The sequence below is a fragment of the Pholcus phalangioides genome, unplaced genomic scaffold (genome assembly GCF_987345545.1).
Source record: "Pholcus phalangioides strain wild (caught in Gottingen) unplaced genomic scaffold, Ppha-v1.0 ptg000013l_1, whole genome shotgun sequence".
Taxonomy (NCBI): Eukaryota; Metazoa; Arthropoda; class Arachnida; order Araneae; family Pholcidae; genus Pholcus; species Pholcus phalangioides.
The window spans coordinates 22122797-22132253 of NW_028301606.1; the positions used below are offsets into that span (position 1 = coordinate 22122797).

At 40.5% G+C, this 9457-nt stretch overlaps 1 non-coding gene across 1 annotated transcript; it reads left to right on the forward strand.

Annotated features, from left to right (window-relative positions):
- The first annotated feature begins 8151 nt into the window (after positions 1-8151).
- Positions 8152-8225, forward strand: TRNAF-GAA (transfer RNA phenylalanine (anticodon GAA)). Its single transcript has one exon. It is a non-coding gene; the product is annotated as a tRNA-Phe (tRNA).
- The last annotated feature ends 1232 nt before the right edge of the window (positions 8226-9457 follow it).

The following is a 9457-nucleotide window of genomic DNA, read 5'->3' on the forward strand; positions in this document are numbered from 1 at the left end:
TGCGGTCATGTGCACGGCCTCCTACCTGCTGCAGCAGGGCCTCTACGCTAGGACCTTTGGTCGATCGCCCCAGGCCAGACTTTTCACATGCCCCTGGAAAGAGAATTTATAGTGTGAGAAAACAAAATAAATGATGAGAACCATCCCTGGCCTTGTCAGCCCACCTTCGTGGAGCCATGGTCCTGGGATATTCTAAGGTGCAACGGGTGAAAATCAGATGAAAGGCGAGCCATGACAAGTGGTAAAGGGGGCGATAGAGAGATCTGAATAAAAATTTCCAATGTGTTGGAAAAAAATATGAATACTTTTCACACAGAACATATATATACATCCAACAGACCTGTCCATATGGAGCCAGGGCCATCTCACCCCATTTCGGCATAGCTTGGGGTCCTCATGTCCATAAGGAACCCACATGATGACATCTGGTACTATGATTTGCGAGTGTAAATATGAAAGCTGTTACGGTTATTTTCAGCCCCAGAACAAGGGCTCCAGAACGTCACCACTTTGCCCAGGAACCCAGGCATAGGCAGAGATTGACTTGGAAGTCTGGGGGGGGGGCATGGTCATTATTGCTGAGGGGGGCACGATGATGATGATGTCAATTCATCTATACATATATACGTTAGATCAGTCGACTCCACCTTTGACGCTGGGAGGCAATGCCCCCAACTCCCCCCGTATCGCCGCCCATGGCAGTGCTCGGTCTGTTCTATTCTGTGTCAAGTTTTCCGTGTATTTTTTCATAAGTTTTCCAGTTATCATACATTTTCGGTTCATTACCGAATTTGTAATTTTTAAAAAGATATATTTTCGGAGATTTTTTAAATTAACAAAACAAAAATTCTCAATTACAGTTTATTACCATCCGTTACAAAGGAAATTCTTTTTATTCTATTTAATTATTTCTTTATTTACATCATATATCAAAATGACGTTAGATAAAAGGATCCACGCAATATTGAGCGGAAGTCAGAACAGCGATGGTATGACAGTGCAAGATGTATTCGACACCCATAGTCGAAGTTTCGAAGTAGAAGAAACTCTGTAAAATATCGAGAAGACCTTGAGGGACGGAGTAACTGCAGGAAAGTATACAGAATCTGAAGGTAAGTGTGCGATTGTACTAAGGAGAACGAAAGTCCTTATTGAGGCACCTATGACAAGGGCTAAGACGCGTGGCACCAGAAAATCCTCCACCCATCTAATGAAGTTAAGGTCCTCTGCAAAGAGAAAGAAAAAGACAAGATTCGAAGAGGAGACGGGGTATAAAAAAATAAAAACTATATCATGGGGGTTTAACCCCAGAATCTCCAAGAGAAAGAGGAGGAAAGATTAGAAATGATGAACAAAGCTGCTCACAAATAAACCGGAATTAAAACTTTCTGCAAAATTATTAAATTAAGATCTAAAAAAAAAACACCAATGTCAATCCCAATACTCGTTGTCAACATCTCTAGCGCATCGTCAGATGGAAGGTCCAAAGCTCTCGAGAAAGAATTCGGGGTACCGATGAAAGAATTCGGGATTCTGATCAAAGAATTGAAGAGTCCAGACAAGATGATGTGTGCGCATCGGCGTTGCCAGTGACATCGATTCGGTCAAAGAAAAATAAAGTCGGAAAGAAAAAGGACGGCAAAGTTGGAAATAAGATGATCTACAGAAAGACAGTCGAAAGGTACGAACATTCGCCATCAAAGGATGAATCGAGAATCTCCGAAGAATATTCTAGGAACACGGACGTCACCGAATACTATGATGAAATTTTAAAATTGCCACCGTCAAAGCAAAAAGAAAAGCTTATAAAAGCTGAACTTCCATCGTTAATCGGAAACCTCGAAGCCAGGGCCAAAAACACATCCGATCATACGACTTTGCAATTAAATAAAATTCATGATTCTACCGTCAAACCTCTGGTTTCATAATAACCATTACATGTAGTTTATATTTTATATGTATTAATTTTTTTTAACATAAATATAACCAGCAGAGCGAGTCAACCAAAACACCAGGACCGAAGCTGATCCTTAGGCTCTCTCCAGACAATTCCCCATTTAAACCAAGCTCACATTGCTCACCAAAATTGGGTTAGGGCGAGAAGACTCGACCTGGCAGTTATATATATATGTGTATTTCTCTTTCCTCTATTCAAGTTCTTCATGCATTTCATGTCCACAACACACATGCGTACTCATGCTGTCGTATTTATGTTGCTCACCGAATAAGGTGCTAAGCGAGATGGCACGGGGGATCCCTAATTGTATATATTCCCCCACACAATACTTCTATTTTGTATATTTTCATTAAATCTACCGGAGCGAGTGAACTAACCCCAATAAAACTGATGCTGGCTTCTAGTCAGCAAGTTATCAAACCATTTGTTCACCAATGAGGTGTTAAGCGAGATGACTAGCTCCGATGGATATATATTTTTATTTCACAATAAGATTCTCATTTTTTACGTTTTTGTACCCTGTGTATATAACATGGCAAGTGTAAGATAACAGATGAGATGGCATGGGGGGGGGGGCCCTCAATTGCTTTTAAAATATACCTCCATCCTAATATGTGTACATTCATCCATCTTAACTAAACCCCGAAACTTTTCTCCAACACCAACCCCATCTCGTTTGTCATCACCACAAAATTTGTCAATCGCGAAAGTAACCAATTGTCCAGGGAAAATATGTTGTAAAAATTTTGTTTGGTTTTTTTTTTGACACAAAATAAAGTGTTCCAGACTCTGCCACGAAGCTGGGCTGGAAGAGATCTCAGCAACGGGATAAGTCCAGTGGCATAGTTCTGGCGTTCATTCATTTATTCGCCAAACCTCTGGAGAAACGTAAGCCCCCCACGCCCCTCGTCTCTCCGCCCATGAACCCAGGATGCTGAGAAGGCCATGCAGAGAACCCCCCCCCCCCAACAAGAAGGAAACTCCCTGAACTCTAGCCCAGGGTAGGTGCGGACCAGTAGTGATATGTCGAGAGGGGTGGTTTATTGTGTAGGTTCATTGGCATGGCCCCCACAGCCTGGAGCAGCGCCCCTAGGCTGAGATCTTTGGCGGGTCCCCAAGCCAGACATTTCACAGGCCCTTTTATAGTGAATTTACAGCATGAAAAGGCACCCAGAAGAAGCCTTTTTTAACCTCTCTTTCAACTTTACAAGAAAGTTCCAAAATGCGAGCTGCCCAGATTGACTAAGCATCTAATAGTTGAGGCCCTGCTTACCTGGACCATCATAACGCAAGGACTACTCTGGTGGTACAGTGATTTTAAAGAGTAGTATGTGAACTGGTAAGCAGGCACTTTCAGGCTAGGGAGGTGCCCCAGATTGTCATTTTGATAGGGTCCCCTGGTCTGTTAGAATGGCAACAGTCTTCTCTGTTGCGAGGCGTTCTACTAGATTCTAAAAGCAGTCACACGTTCTCCCACCAAGTGCCGCCGCAGAACTAAGGAATCTTGTAGCACTTCTCACCTGCATCTGCAAATATGTTAACCTCTTTACATACGAAGCTTTTTGTAACTTATTTGAACGATATATAGTTGGACTACCACCGATATATGTCCCAAACCAGTATATTTATTTAGGGGCGCGGTAGCCCAAGTCGATAAGATACTCGCCTAAAGTACCAAAGGATGTTTAAAGGTGCCGCGAGTTCGATACCCGGTTCGTCCTTGTCAGAAAATTTTCCTGACACAGGGGTACAACAGAAACGCCGACATGAACACAGAAAAAATTGCTACAGCAGGGAGTCCCCCATCGAGGGGTTAGCGCACCAACCTCTCGATGAGTATAAAAAACAAGCCTGCCGTTCGGAATCGGCAATAAATTGTAGGTCCCGGTCTAATTAGCCCTCGTGTGCAGAAAATGACCGTGGTGCGACAAAAATGATCAGTATCTTTATTTACAATTAAGAAAATCAGTAGAAAAAAAAAAATGATGAGAAAAGTAGGTTTTCCATTGCCACCATTTTCTTACATATCGTCTCCCCTTATACCAGAAACACGAATCTGCAAATTCTTGGTGGGGGAGAACTTGGGAAATGACATATGAATGTTTACTCTTCCGTGTTACTCTATGAAAGTAATTTTCCGAAAATTTTTGTAACATGTAATTCAATAGGGATACACATTTCCATCTCTGGCAAAACTAGCATAGAAAAATAACAGATCCAACCGCTGATGGTAAAAAGTGAAAAAAAGTATATACATTCATGTTTCTGGCATAAGAAGGACGATATGTAACAGGTACTGTGCTATATTTCACTGTACTGTATATACTAATGTACTACATTTCTTTTACTCGTCAAACTGTAGCGAGGGAGAAAAGAATACTGAGGTAAAAAAAATAAAAATCAATTACTGTTCATAGGGTTATGGATAAAGCATCTCTATCACAGGGACGAAACATAGAGGGAGCTTGAATGTATTTCTTTCATCTACTCTAAAACGAGGTATCTCGCCCTTGTAGGGGAAGAGGCTAAAAGAATGGCTATAAGAAATAAAATTCTACTTCCCATTTAATCAGTTCTTCAAACTATAATTTGAAGAAATGTGAAAATCCAAGTCTTTATGCGATTCGCAGTCGAAAAATGCAAATTAGTTAAATTTGCAACTCTCAATTTTATACCGAAGTAATTTCATTCTGTTACATTTGAAGAAAATTTATTGAGACAGATGGTTGAAAGTAGTATCAGTAGGTGACGTTAAATGTCAAAAATATTGACAGTCAGTGTACATTCTGAGCATATAATTATATAAATATATAAATTATCTCATTAAATAGAATTTCATAAATTTATACTATAATTTTGTTCAAAGCCTGCTTATTTTCAAGACAGGATAAAAAAAATTCAAGAATTCTCCACCAGGTGGCGTTTTAGTTGCTTTTATCATGTAGCACATGTCCGATTTAGTACATCTAGACGCTTCTTCTATAGTTCTGTCTTTATCCATTCAAAAGTTATGACCAATTAAACATTTCGTATGTAATGACAGCCTCTTTTACATTCATTTCCAATCTCTAAGAATCATTTTGGGATGCTCGGGAGCAAAAAGATAAATATTTAGAGAAATAAAGAACATTAGAAATTTTACATAATCTTGGATAACTCCTGAAATATGATAGATAGAACCATGAAAGTTGTGTAGTGGTATAACAATACGAATACGTGCAAAATGATAAGAAAGGTTAGAACGCCATCTGGTGGAAAGTTTAGGAACTTTTTTGCGTTATCTTGAAATCCAAGCAAGATAAATAAAAAATTTCAACAACAATATTGTAGAAAGGCATTCAGTTAGTGATCAAAATACTTGTTTATGAATAATATATATGAAAACATATTGAAAAAAAAAATAGTGTACCAAAGTCAGTCGCGATCATTACTCAGTATTTTGCTGCTTATTCATGAGTTATTAAGCTTTTGTAAGTTGTTGCCATGTAATTACAGTATTATGCTGAAGGTCTGTTGGAAGAGTTGTGGAAATCAACAATATTTTCTACTAAAAAAAAGAGCTGCAAATGATTACATACTAGGTACGTTGATTACACATCGTACAAGCTTACGAGGTTTATGTTATTTATTTTTGCATTGTAACAAAAGCTGGCTTCACTGTTCCTAACAACATTTTTATTTATTTTTTGCCAAATCAAGAGGGAGTTTCACGGCAAGGGATTTGGACAAGTGAAAGAACCGACCCATAGGCTAACTGACATTTTGAACTGTATTTCAGTCGAACAACTTCAAAATGCTTGCAGGAAGAGATTGGAGAAAAGTGCGTAAGTCCGCTGATGTCAGTGGGGTGGAATGCTCTGAAAAAATTTGAAATTTTTCTGATTACATACACAAAAATTAAAAGAAAAGAAATGAAAAGTAGTTTGTGCTCAGAGAAGAACTAACAAGTGTGTTTAACATGAATAAATCTCATTTGTATTTTGCCCTGTGCTTCATTCGAAGATATTGAGGTTTAAAAAAACGTTCTGCCATTCAAGCACCAATATCTTTATTGAGCACCAAGAAATTTTTTTGAGAAGCACGGTTTGGGAATCACTGGCTTAGAAAACTGCATTAGTAGGAATTTCATCTGGACCACGTTTTTTTTTTTGGCCGGGAATCTTCTAGCTTTGAAACCGGATTTGAAAGCCTATACATTGTTCTCTCTACCACTTCCTTTTTCTAAATCCCCCTCCCTCATACTCTTTCCAGCTGTCGTCACCCAAAGAAAATGGCCTTGCATGCTGCATATAAAAAGAGGCATAATTAAGTTATGCTTTTTTTATTCGGTTTTTAAGTTTTTAAATCAAACTGAATCGACTTGATCCAATTTCAATTGATCGATGCATGACACTATTAAACGGAAACAGCTGGTTAGTGATTTTGTCAGTACTCGTAATACATGTATTGTATTTCCTGGAACATCCTCCACAGCTGCTTGCATTTTTAAAAACACGATAATATAAGGCGCCACAGCTGCTCGCGTTTTTAGAAGTTGATTTGATATACACTTTACTTAAAAACTCTATGTTGTGGAAAAGTACTGTGAACATTAGCGCATGTAGCTTCAAATGATCACTTAATTGAATTGCAGTTCAATTATTCAAGAAATGGTTCTGAGCATTTGACAAATTGATTACATGTGCACAGATGATTCCAAGGTTAATGATGGTGGAGACAAGGGCGGGATTGTATTGTTCTTTTTACTTTGATATTAACATTTTCTTGAGTAGCAACCTCGTTGGGCAAGTTGTCTGTTGAGTCCTCTGTATTTGTATAGGCCTAATCTCCACTGGGCTTTCGATGACACAAAATCGAAGCATCTTAGATTGACCTTCAATAAACTGATCGATTCACGTTGCGATTTTGTCTGATTCTTTGCTGCTCTTTAGACAACACTAAATCAAGAAAAACCACCTTAATTTCCGAGAGTCAAAAAATGTCACTCTTTCTTTGATTAGATAAATGAGTTGAAAAGAGTATCTCTATGAGCTGAAAAATCACCCAATATTCCAGGTGATTTAGCTGCAGTTACTCCCATAAAAAATAATCACAATTTCCGTCACTACCTACATAAAACGAAGAGCCCCGTTTTCTCGCTTTGTTGTTCTGTCTGTTATGTTTATTTTAGATTGTGAACCGACTGCTCTCGACATGATTACTTAACGTCATACCTGAACCGTATTGGTGTGTTCGAAGTATCCTATGTTCTCAGTCTCACGATGAACATCCGAATGATCACGAACCAAAATTAGATATCTTTGACCGGATTTCATCGGCCGAATTTTGGAGGAGGGAAGGAGGGATACGTATTAGAAAGTTATGACTAAAAAAATATTGAATTTTTTCTGCACGGTAATGCTTTTCTCTTCTGTGCTCGTGGGGAAGAGTAAGAATAATTTTCCATAATCATTGCTTTGACGGGGGGGGGGGGGAAAGCGGTGGAATGTATTGAATAATTGTAGACACATGCGGTGAGAGAATGGGGTATTATTACTATAGTGAAATAAATTAAAGATATTGATATTTATGCGAATTATATATGTTATCTCGTGGGTGGCTTGAGCTTATCTGCCGCCCGGGTACGAAGCCTCATATGCCGCCCCTAATGGCTGACAGGACTTCAGTGAAGGGGACCTCGAGATAAACCGGATTTCTTTTCAGAAGAAAGCCGCACTTTATTGTTTACCGTGCAAAATATGCGTGAGCATACATCCCGCTTTTGAAGTTGAATTTTGTTTTCTTTATTTTTTTGTGTGTGTGTTTCAGAATTATTTTACCATTCCTAATAATGCCAGATAACTTAATACAAGGATGACGTCACTCTCCGCTACCATACGAAGGTTTCAACAACTGGCTGTTGCGAAGATATATTTTGGAAAGAGAGAAAATTCAGCGGCCCCTGCGGGGAATCGAACCCACGTCCTTTCACTTTTCGGGTGAACGCCCTAAACCACTAGACTACAGAGGCACCGAATCTCTCAATCTTTCCTTGGAGCTCGTGTACACTGAAAGGGACCGTACATGGACGGCCGGACCAGACTCAGGCCAAGCTCACAACTGCTGACGCTGCCACCAGATGGCGACTTATACAAGGATGACGTCACTCTCCGCTACCATTCGAAGGTTTTAACAACTGGCTGTTGAGATTCGGTGCCTCTGTAGTCTAGTGGTCTAGGGTGTTCACCTGAAAAGTGAAAGGACGTGGGTTCGAATCCCCGCAGGGGCCGCTGAATTTTCTCTCTTTCCAAGATATATCTTCGCAACAGCCAGTTGTTAAAACCTTCAGATAACTTAATCCTTGAAACAGCATGTGTTTTTGTCAGCCATCTGAAGAGCCAAGATATATCTTCGCAACAGCCAGTTGTTAAAACCTTCAGATAACTTAATCCTTGAAACAGCATGTGTTTTTGTCAGCCATCTGAAGAGCCAAAAAAACTGGTGCACCTGCCTAATATCGTGTAGAGCACGCAGAAGTGCCGCACGACGTGGCATGGACTCGACTAGTGTCTGAAGTAGTGCTGGAGGTAATTGACACCATGAATCCTGCAGGGCTGTCCATAAATCCGTAGGAGTAAGAATGGGTGGAGATCTCTTCTGAACAGTACGTTGCAAGGCATACCAGATATGTTCAATAATGTTCATGTCTGGGGATTTAGGTGGCCAGCGGAAGTGTCTAAAGTCAGAAGAGTGTTCCTGGAGTCACTTTGTAGCAATTCTGGACGTGTGGGGTGTCGCATTGTCCTGCTGAAATTGTCCAAGTCCGTGGGAATGCACAATGGACATGAATGGGTGCAGGTGATCAGACAGGATGCTTACGTACCTGTCACCTGTCAGAGTCGTATCTAGACGTATCAGGGGTCCCATATCACGCTAACTGCATACACCCCATACCATTACAGAGCCTCCACCAGCTTGAACAGTCCCCTGTTGACATGTAGGGTCCATGGATTCATGAGGTAGTCTCCATACCCGTACACGTCCATCAGCTCGAAGCAATTGGAACCGAGACTCGTCAGACCAGGCAACGTATTTCCAGTCCTCAACAGTCCAATGTCGGTGTTGTCGGGCCCAGGCGAGGCGTAAAACTTTGTGTCGTGCAGTCATCAAGGGTACACGAGTGGGGCCTTCGGCTCCGAAAGCCCATATCGATGATGTTTCGTTGAATGGTTCGCACGCTGACACTTGTTGATGGCCCAACATTGAAATCTGCAGCAATTTGCGGAAGGGTTGCACGTCTGTCACGTTTAATGATTCTCGTCAGTCCCGTTCTTGCACGATCTTTTTCCGGCCGCAGCGATGTCGTAGATTTAATTTTTTACCGGATTCCCGATATTCACGGTACACTCGTGAAATGGTCGTACGTGAAAATCCAAATTTCATCGCTACCTCGGAGATGCTATGTCCCATCTCTCGTGCACCAACTATAACACCACGTTCAAACTCACTTAAATCTCGATA